Consider the following 10,337-nt stretch of genomic DNA (forward strand, 5'->3'; position numbering starts at 1 on the left):
TTGTTCTTTTGGTTTATTACATTTTAGTGCCAGTTTTGTCTCTCCAAATTCTGATTCTAGTACTTTCGTCTATTCATACAATAATGAATAAACAATGGCTCTTAATTTTTCCTCTGTCCAATCAGCATTTCTTCATATATTTTGGAACTGAGTATAAATCTCAGGAAAGAAATATCTAGGAAGTCATCTGAGAAATAGTAATGGTGGTTGAATGTTCTCACAAGATGGTAATGCTTTTTTTTTTTTTTTTTTTTTGCAGATAAATGCAGGAGTTGGGGTGGATAGCCTTGCAATCAGAGAAAAAATATACACACAGTGGCATAATAAAACAGTGTATGTTAGCTGAATGACAAATATTTCAAGATGAGAGTGGCTTTGGGGATCCAGAAGATAAGTATGTGAAAATATATGTAGGAGTCATAAAATGCAGAGGACTTTTTTTGCTCTGCTAAAAAGAGAGTAATTTATTCAGTAAAAGATAGGGAGATACTGAAGGTTTTCATCCAGGAAGTGAATTGGTGAGAGTTACAAATCTGGCTTCTGGAAGCAGTCTGCCTGGCTTCAAATGCTGGATTCGTCTCACTAGTAGTGTGACCTTAGGGAAATTAATTACTCTAAGTCTATCAGTTTTCCCATCTGAAAAATACCACATATGGCTGTTGAAAGGATTCTGTTTCTTGAATTAAAACTCTAAAGTATTTGGAGAGGTTCCTGGCATCTAGTGAGTGTGGTATAAACTCCTGTTATTATGACAGTTGTTATCATTTTAATCACTTAATAAATAGTCAATTTATTAACCCCTTTTTACATACCAGGCATTATAATGCTGAAACCGTAAGAATAAAAGGATGGGCAAGACAAACACGTGCCATCCAACAGCTTAGAACACATAGGCTGTATAGTAATAACCGCTAGAATACAAGGGCGTTTGCCAGGGGCAGCCAGGGCTGAAAGACAACAGCTAATCTTTCTCGAGGGGAAGGGAAGGGTTTTTTTTTAGGTGAGTCTTAAAATTCAATAGATGTTCCCCACACAGAAAAGCGGTGAGGAAAGAATATCAGTGTAAAATCTGGCACGTTACTCTACAAGAGCTTGTCTAGTTTGATGACCTGCAAATTGGGCAGTGTGGTTCTCATTCAGGGTATATGAGGGAGTCATTGCAAATATTGTGAACAGGAGACAGACACCGAGTCATTAAAGGCTTTGATAGCCGAGCAAATAAGTTAGTACTTATCTTTAGGCTCCAAGACATATTCTGGACCTTTAGTAAGGCCATGGCAAGGCCATGGACTATTTTAGGCATTAAAAGTGTATACTGTATATGGGTCGGGCGTGGTGGCTCACGCCTGTAATCCCAGCACTTTGGGAGGCCGAGGCAGGTGGATCTCCAGGTCAAGAGGTCGAGACCATCCTGGCTAACATGGTGAAACCCTGTCTCTACTAAAAATAGAAAAATTAGCCGGGCGTTTGGCACGCACCTGTAGTCCCAGCTACTCGGGAGGCTGAGGCAGAAGAATCGCTTGAACCCGGGAGGCAGAGGTTGCAGTGAGCCAAGGCTGTGCCACTGTGCTCCAGCCTGGCGACAGAGCAAGACTCCGCCTCAAAAAAAATAAAAAAAGGGTATATATGTGTATGTATTTTTCCTTTGATAATAGAGGCATATGAATACAATGTAAGTAAAATGGTCATATATTAGCATTTTTTTGTTATATTTACTTGAAATGCCTAAGGAAAAATCATTCAAAAATCAAATTGTCTCACTTATACAGTCACATGACTATATGCTGGCTAAGTCTCTGAAAAGAATTACCTTCTTTATATGATTTTAAATTTATATGAGGGAAGAAATGCAAAGAAAAGGAGAATAAGAGAGAGGCAGAGGAGAGATGATAGAAGTGTAAAGGGATATAGGGAAGGAGATAAGAAGCAAGGGAAGGGCCAGCTGCAGTGGCTCACACTTAGAATCCCAGCACTTCGGGAGGCTGAGGAGGGAGGATCACCTGAGGTCAGGAGTCTGAGAACAGCCAGGCCAACATGGTGAAACCTTGCCTCTACCAAAAAAATATGAAAATTAGCCGGGCATGGAGGTAAACACCTGTAATCCCAGCTGCTAGGGAGGCTGAAGCTGAAGACTCCCTTGAACCCAGTAGGTAGAGGTTCTGGTGAGCTGAGATTGCGCCATTGCACTCCAGCCTGGGTGACAGAGGAAGACTCCATCTCAAAAAAAAAAAAAAAAGGAAGAAGAAAAGAAAGGGAAGAAAGAGAAAAAAGAAGCATAATGAGAATAGATTTTGAAAGTTAATATGATTCAAATGAAAAATTTTAAGTTATATACTGAAATCTTCCTGAGCATTTACTTGCATAATTGCCACTGTGCAGTGTTTTAATGAAATGACCAGGATAGCAAAAGATGCTTTCAAAGCAGTAGTTCTTTAGTACAATTATTCCTCCAATATCATTTTTCTTTAACTGAGGAAAAACTCTGTTGATTACATATATAACTTAAGATTAATTTTTTCACCTGTAACTCACTTTCTGATGAAAATGTATAAGCAGAATTACTACTTAGTTACCTAAATAGCCAAAATTGTCATTTAAATACATTAAAAATAACAACAAAACTGGTAAAAATGCTGTCCAATTCCATCCCTGTTTCCCCACTCAAAAGATCAGACCTACCACATTAAGCTACTGTTTCTTTATTAAATTCTCTGGCTTCTTGCAAAACCTTTTTCCTCTCCTTCTCCTACTCCTCCTTCATTATTAACCTCTTCAGATGACTTTGTGTAACCCTTAACAGAATATGTCAAAAATGGAAGCATTGAAGTACAACTGTGCAGTGTTTCTAAGAGGACTCATTTGACACAGCTAATCAAGAGTCGTTGGTCCACAGGCTGAGGAAAATTTTAAACCAGTTATTGAGCAGAAAAAAAACACTGTGCTAAAAAGCTGTTTTAAATTATAGTGCATGGTTGGTGGTTGATAAGAAAGGCCTGACTTTCTTTTTCCTAAATAAAAGCTTTTGTTGTGAGGTTGCAAGCTTTCTTGTAACTATTATTGAAGTATATGAAATGCCTTCCTATAGTGTAAAACTTTCTTTAGTAACCAAATCAATTGACCTAACATAACTGTATTAGTCTGGCTATATGATTAGGCAATCTGAAAAACATAAGCAGTAACCAAAACCACAGTGACCTGATAAAGCAGAGTTCATCAAAACAATTTATCTGGGAGAGCACAAAGCCTGTATCTGGGAGTTCATTTTCTCATATGTATACCAAGAAGAATAGAATAGAAACACAGAACCAAAATTAATAGAGTAAATAGAGGATCTCATTTTTGTATAACTCTAGAATCTTCTCTACTAGCTAGGCTTTGTAGATCTGCCCTGGAAACTAATTACATTGGGTCATTTACAAATGTAATTGATGATCATGGGGATAGTACACTTATCTGGTACTGATAAACATTTGTTCTGCTATTAAGAATCATTATCACATTTTGTAATAATAATGATGCCAAATTTTCAATGACATCACATGAAGTGGGAAAATTCAGATATTCAGGAGATTTTTTTGTTTAATACTTGTGACATTTATTTGTTATTTTGGCTTTCCATTTACAAGGTTAACCCTCCTTGGGAAACTTGCTAATTCCTCCTGAGATGAATGCTTGCAATTTGCACATTTTCCGCTAGAAAGAAAGAATGACTGCTGATTTTGTCAGCTGGGATTTCCTTCAAATAAAAAAATTGAGAGAAGTAGTACTAGGCACACTAGCCCTGCTTTGGAATCTAAGTCAGAATGTACTTTTCTTTTATTTTATTTTATTTCATTTTATTTTATTTTATTTTATTTTATTTTATTTTTGAGATGGAGTCTCACTCTGTCGCCCAGGCTAGAGTGCAGAGGGGTGATCTGCGCTCACTGCAACCTCTGCTTCCCAGGTTCAAGGGATTCTCCTGCCTTAGCCGACAGAGTATTTGGGACTACAGGCATGTACCACCATGACTGGCTAATTTTTATATTTTAGAACAGAGACAAGATTTTGTCATGTTGGCCAGGCTGGTCTTGAATTCCTGACCTCAGGTAATCTGCCTCCCTCAGACTCCCAAAGAGCTGGGATTACAGGCATGAGCCACCGCACCCAGCCCAGAATGTAGTTTTAAAATCAAGACTCAGTCAGGCGTGGTGGCTCACACCTATGATTCCAGCACTTTGGGAGGCTGAGGTGGGCAGATCACCTGAGGTCGGAAGTTTGAGACCAGCTGGACCAACATGAAGAAACCCCGTATCTGCTAAAACTACAAAATTAGCTGGGCATGGTGGTGCATGCCTCTAATCTAAGCTACTCAGGAGGCTGAGGCAGGAGAATTGCTTGAAACCCTGGGAGGCAGAGGTAGCAGTGAGCCGAGATTGCACTATTGTACTCCAGCCTGGGCAACAACAGTGAAACTCCATCAAAAAATATAAAAATTAGCCCTGTGTGGTGGCACATGCAAAAAAAAAAAAAAAAAAAAAAAAAAAAAAAAACAAAAAAAAAAAAAAAAAAAAAAAAAGAATTAAAATACATAAATCAATCAATTAATTAAAGACTCATCTTAAAACTTCTCTAAACATGATTATTAAAAACATATCAGCCAAAGTATACAAATGTGGCCTTTAAAAATTTTTTGAGTTGACACATTGTACATATTTAGGGGGCACAACTTGATGTTCAGCACATATATATAGTATGATCAAATCAGGGTATTTATCATATCTATCATCTCATGCATTTATCATTTCTTCTGGCAAAAACATTCAAAAGCCTCTCTTCTAGCCATTTTGTAATATACAGTAACTTCCTGTTAACTATCCTTACTCTACTGTGCAAAAAAGTACCTAAACTTTTTCCTCCTAATTGTAACTTTGTACCCATTGACCAACTTTTCCCCACTGTCCTGTTTCCCTTCCCCTCCCCAGTCCCTGGTAATCCCTGTTCTACTCTTTGCTTCTGTATCACCTGGTTTTTTTTGTTTGTTTTTAGATTCCACATGAGTGAGATCATGCAGTATTTGTCTTTCTGAGTCTAGCTTATTTCACTTAACATTAATGTCTTCCATGTTCATCCATGTTCTCACAAATGATAGGAATTCTTAATGGCTGAATAGTATTCCATCATGTATATATACTACATTTTCTTTACCCATTCACCCATTGTTGGACACTTGGACCGATTCTGTATCTTGGCCATTATAAACAGTACTGCAATCACCACGGAAGTGTAGGTATCTCTTTAACATACTCACTTCATTTCCTTGTTTATATATGCATGGTAGTGGGATTGCTAGATCATAAGGTGGTTCTGTTTTCCCTACTGTTTTCCATCATGGATGTACTAATTTACAATCCCACCAATAGAGTATAAGTGTTCTACAGCCTCACCAATGCCTGTTTTTTCTTTTTTTGGATTAAACCATTCCAATTGACTAAGATGATATTTCATTGTGGATTTGAATTACATTTTCCTGATGATTAGTAATGGTGGCCATTTTTTCATGTACCTGTTGAACATTTCTGTCTTCTTTTGAGGAATGTCTATTAAGGTCTTTTGCCAATTTTTAAATCAGGTGTTTTGTTTTTTGTTTTTTTGTTTTGCTGTTATTTTCTTATATATTTTGGATATTACTCATTAATCAGATGTATACTTTAAAATATTCCCTCCTATTCTGTAGGTTGTTTCTTTACCCCATTAATTCTTTCCTCTACTATGCAAAAGCTTTTAGTTTGATATAACCAATTTGTCTATTTTTGGTTTTTGTTGTCTGTGCTTTGGAGATCTACTTTACAAAAATATTTGACCAATCCAATATTGCAAAGCATTTCTCCTATGTTTTCTTCTAGTAGTTTCACAGTTGGGTTTTACATTTAAGTCTTTAATTCATTTTAAGTTGATTTTTGTATATAGTGAGAAATAGGGATCTAGCCTCATTCTTCTGCATGTGAATATCCATCTTTCCCATCACCACTTATTGATAAGACTGTCCTCTCCTTTCTCCAATGTGTGTTCTTGGAGTCTGTGTTGAAAATCAGTTGGCTATAGGTGCGTGAATTTATTTCTAAGCTCTCTCATCTGTTCCATTGGTCTATGTGTATGTATATGTGTGTCTACATGTATGTATATGTATTTATGCCAGTACTATGATCTTACTCTTCTAGTTACTAAAGCTTTGAAGTATATTTTGAAGCCAGGGAGTGACTTCCTTCTAGCTTTTTTCTTTTTGCTCAGGTGTGATTTGGCTATTCAGTCTTTACTTGTTCCATATGAACTTTAGGTTTGTTTTTTCTATTTCTGTGAATAATAAATGTTACTGGTATTTTGACAGGAAATGTATTAAATCTGTAGATTACTTTAGGTAGTATGGCCATTTTAACAATATTAATTCTCTAATCCATGAACATGATATAACTTTCCATTCTTTTGTGTCTTCTTCAATATTCTATTTATTTATTTATTTATTTAATATACTTTAAGTTCTGGGGTGCATGTGCAGATCCTGCAGGTTTGTTATATAGGTATACAAGTGTCATGGTACTGGTTGCTGCATCCATCACCCCGTCATCTATGTTAGGTATTTTTCTTAATGCTATCCCTCCCTAATCCCCCCACCCCCTGCTAGTATGTGATGTTCCCATCCTTGTGCCTGTGTGTTCTCATTGTTCAACACCCACTTATGAGTGAGAACATGTGGTGGTTTTCTGTTCTTGTGTCAGTTTGCTCAGAATGATGGTTTCCAGTTTTATCCATGTCCCTGCAAAGGACATGAACTCATCTTTTTTATGGCTGCATAGTATTGCAATGTGTATATGTGCCACATTTTCTTTATCCAGTCTATCATTGATGGGCATTTGGGTTGGTTCCAAGTCTTTGCTATTGTGAACAGTGCCACAATAAACATACATGTGCATGCATCTTTATAACAGAATGATTTATAATTCTTTGAGTATATACCCAAAGGATTGGCTTTTGTTGTCATTGCTTTTGGTGTTTTAGTCATGAAGTCCTTCCCCATGTCTATGTTCTGAATGGCATTGCCTAAGTTTTCTTCTAGAGTTTTGATGGTGTTAGGCCTCATGTTTAAACCTTTAATACATCTAGAGTTAATTTTTATATGAGGTGTAAGGAAGGGGTCCAGTTTCAGCTTTCTGCATATGGCTAGTCAGTTTTCACAACACCATTTATTAAATAGGGAATCCTTTCCCCATTGCTTGTTTTTGTCAGGTTTGTCAAAGATCAGATGGTTGTAGTTGTGTGGCATTCCTTCTGAGGCCTCTATTCTGTTCCATTGGTCTATATCTATGTTTTGGTACTAGCACCATGCTGTTTTGATTATAGTGGCCTTGTAATGTAGTTTGAAGTCAGGTAGCATGATGCCTCTAGGTTTTTGTTTTTTTTTTTTTTTTTTTTTTTTTTTTTTTTTTTTTTTTTTTTTTTTTTTTTTTTTTTTTTTTTTTTTTTTTTTTTTTTTTTAGGATTGTCTTGGCTATGTGGGCTCTTTTTTGGTTCCATTTGAAGTTTAAGGTGTATTTTTCCAATTCTGTAAAGAAAGTCATTGGTACCTTGATGGGGTACCAATTCATTGAATCTATGAATTACTTTGGGCAGTATGTCCATTTTCATGATATTGATTCTTCCTAACCATGAGCATGGAATGTTTTTCCATCTGTTTGTGTCCTCTCTTATTTCCTTGAGCAGTGGTTTGTAGTTCTCTTGAAGAGGTTCTTCACATCCCTTGTCAGTTGTATTCCTAGGTGTTTTATTCTCTTTGTAGCAATTGTGAATGGACTCATGATTTGGCTAGTCTGTCTATTATTGCTGTATAGGAATGCTAGCCATTTTTGCACATTGATTTTGTATCCTGCGACTTTGCTTAAGTTACTTATCTGCTTAAGGAGATTTTGGGCTGAGACAATGAGGTTTTTTAAATATACAGTCATGTCATTTGCAAACAGGGACAATTTGACATTCTCTCTTCCTATTTGAATACCCTTTCTTCCTCTTGCCTGATGGCCCTAGCCAGAACTTCCAATACTATGTTCTTTAGACAATGCTTTTTAGTTTCCAGTGTAAAGATCTTTTGCTTTCTTGGTTAAATTTACTCCTGGGTATCAGGGTTTTTTAAGCTATTGTAAATAAAACTGCCTTCTTGATTTTGTTTTCAGGCATTTCACTATTAGTATATACAAACACTGCTAAGTTTTGTATGTTGAGTTTATATTCTACAACTTTACTGATTTTGCTTATTAATTCTAATAGTTTTGTTGGATCTTTAGGATTTTCTGTACATAGAATCATGTTATCTACAAACGGACAATTTGACTTCCTCCTTTCAAATTTAAATGCCTTTTATTCATTTTTCTTGCCTACTGGCTCTAGCTATGACTTGCAGTATTGTGTTGAATAGGAATAGGAAAGGTGGACACCCTTTTCTCATTCTAGTTTTTAAAAGAAAAGATTTCAGCTTTCCTCATTCAGTATGATATCAGCTGTAGGTTGATTACATGTTACCTTTTTTTTTGTATTGATACATACTCTCTATATATAACTTATTGAGAGTTTTTATCATGAATGGTTAATGAATTTTGTTAAATGATTTTCTGTGTCTATTGAAATGTTCATTTTTTTTTTGGTCTTTCTGTGGTGTATCACATTTATTGATTACATACATACAATTCTGAATACTTTTGATGAGTATAAACATTTTTCTAACCATTACATTCTCTAGGTTATAAATAGAAAACTCTATTTGAAACTTAGAGAACATTTCCATCTGTCAGGGTCTGGAAAAAAAAAGAACTTTAGAGCAAAAACACATAAACTTTTAGGTAAACTTTGACACTTCAGTGATTTAGAATAGCCTTTGGACAAAAGGCCTGAAATGGTAGCTTTAGAGTTTTTAAACTTAGGTGGCTTCACCTAGTCTTCAAATCCTCCTGATCTTTTATCCAAAATAAGATACTCATTAGTGTTCTGAACATTTAAAACCTCTTTTGCTTATCTGGTACATTGTATCAGCAGAAATTGCTTTCTAAATAAAATAGAATTGCATACACTAAATAATATAGAATCACTTAAAAGAGGAAAATGAAAACACATTCTGGACACATATCTGCAGACTTCATAATTGCCCTTTGTTTCCAACTAGTATGGAAAAACATATTTTTAATTCATTGCCTTAAATAATCTTTAAGTACCATTTATTCAGCATCCAGTGGTGCAAAACTTTTTTAAACTTAACATTTTAGTAAAATGCATTTAAATAGAGATTTTGGAAAATTTTGGAAAAAACGGGAATTTCTTCATGTCTCTGACAGGTTGCCAACTGAAATTAAAAGAGCAAGAAATAGCAGTACAAAAAGAGTAGGCTTTTGTATAAAAGCCTTTCTATATTTTGAAGTTATTTTAAATTGTTTTAAGTATTTTCTTTAGAAAACAGTTCTACTATTTTAAGTTTTGCTTTGATCTTTCTTTGTGAATGAGGAAAGTATAGCAAGATTTTGAGATTTCCTACTCCTAGTTCAATTAGACTCCATAACCAATTATCAGCATACAATGTCCATATTAAAATCCAATACTTATAATTAGGCAAGGGGACCTAGTGTACATGTAAGTGCATGAGAGGAAGGGATTTTATCCCCTGAGCAGGCAGAGAATGTAGGTCTCTGACTCTGGAACAACACAGTCATGGCAGACCAAATACTATTTTGTAAGAACTATTTCATAAGGCTCTCCAACTTAATAGGAAAGTGTGGGGTGAGGAAAATAAGGGAGTATGTTCCTGTTACATATCCATCTTTGGAAGAAGTACATAATAACACAACGCAAGAAGATTTTGAAAAAAATATCCTTCTTTGATCCATCCATTCATTTATTCATTTCTCCACTTAACCAGCCATTATGCAAATGATAGAAAAGAGAATAAAATACTGACTTATCCCCAAAACCATTATCTAGCAATCTAAAAAACAAATTATACTGAGTTAAACAAACTATTAAAATTCAATATAATCACAATAAATTTTAAAACAGTAACCTTTTTATCCTCTGCCCCATAGCTTAAACAGATCTCCATATGCTTCGGATTGAATATTTATTTAAAGAATTGTGAGTCACTGAGTGACTTATGCACATGTCAAAATAAAATAACAAAATCAAAACTAAAGCAAAATCCATTGAAGATGGAGCTAAATTATCTAATTTATCCAGACTATTCGCCTATGAGACAGTAATACTAACATCTTTTTTTTAATTAACAATCAAAACCCCTTTCAAAAACATCATAAAATATACACAGG

The sequence above is a fragment of the Cebus imitator genome, unplaced genomic scaffold, assembly GCF_001604975.1.
Source record: "Cebus imitator isolate Cc_AM_T3 unplaced genomic scaffold, Cebus_imitator-1.0 Scaffold12, whole genome shotgun sequence".
NCBI classification, from domain to species: Eukaryota; Metazoa; Chordata; class Mammalia; order Primates; family Cebidae; genus Cebus; species Cebus imitator.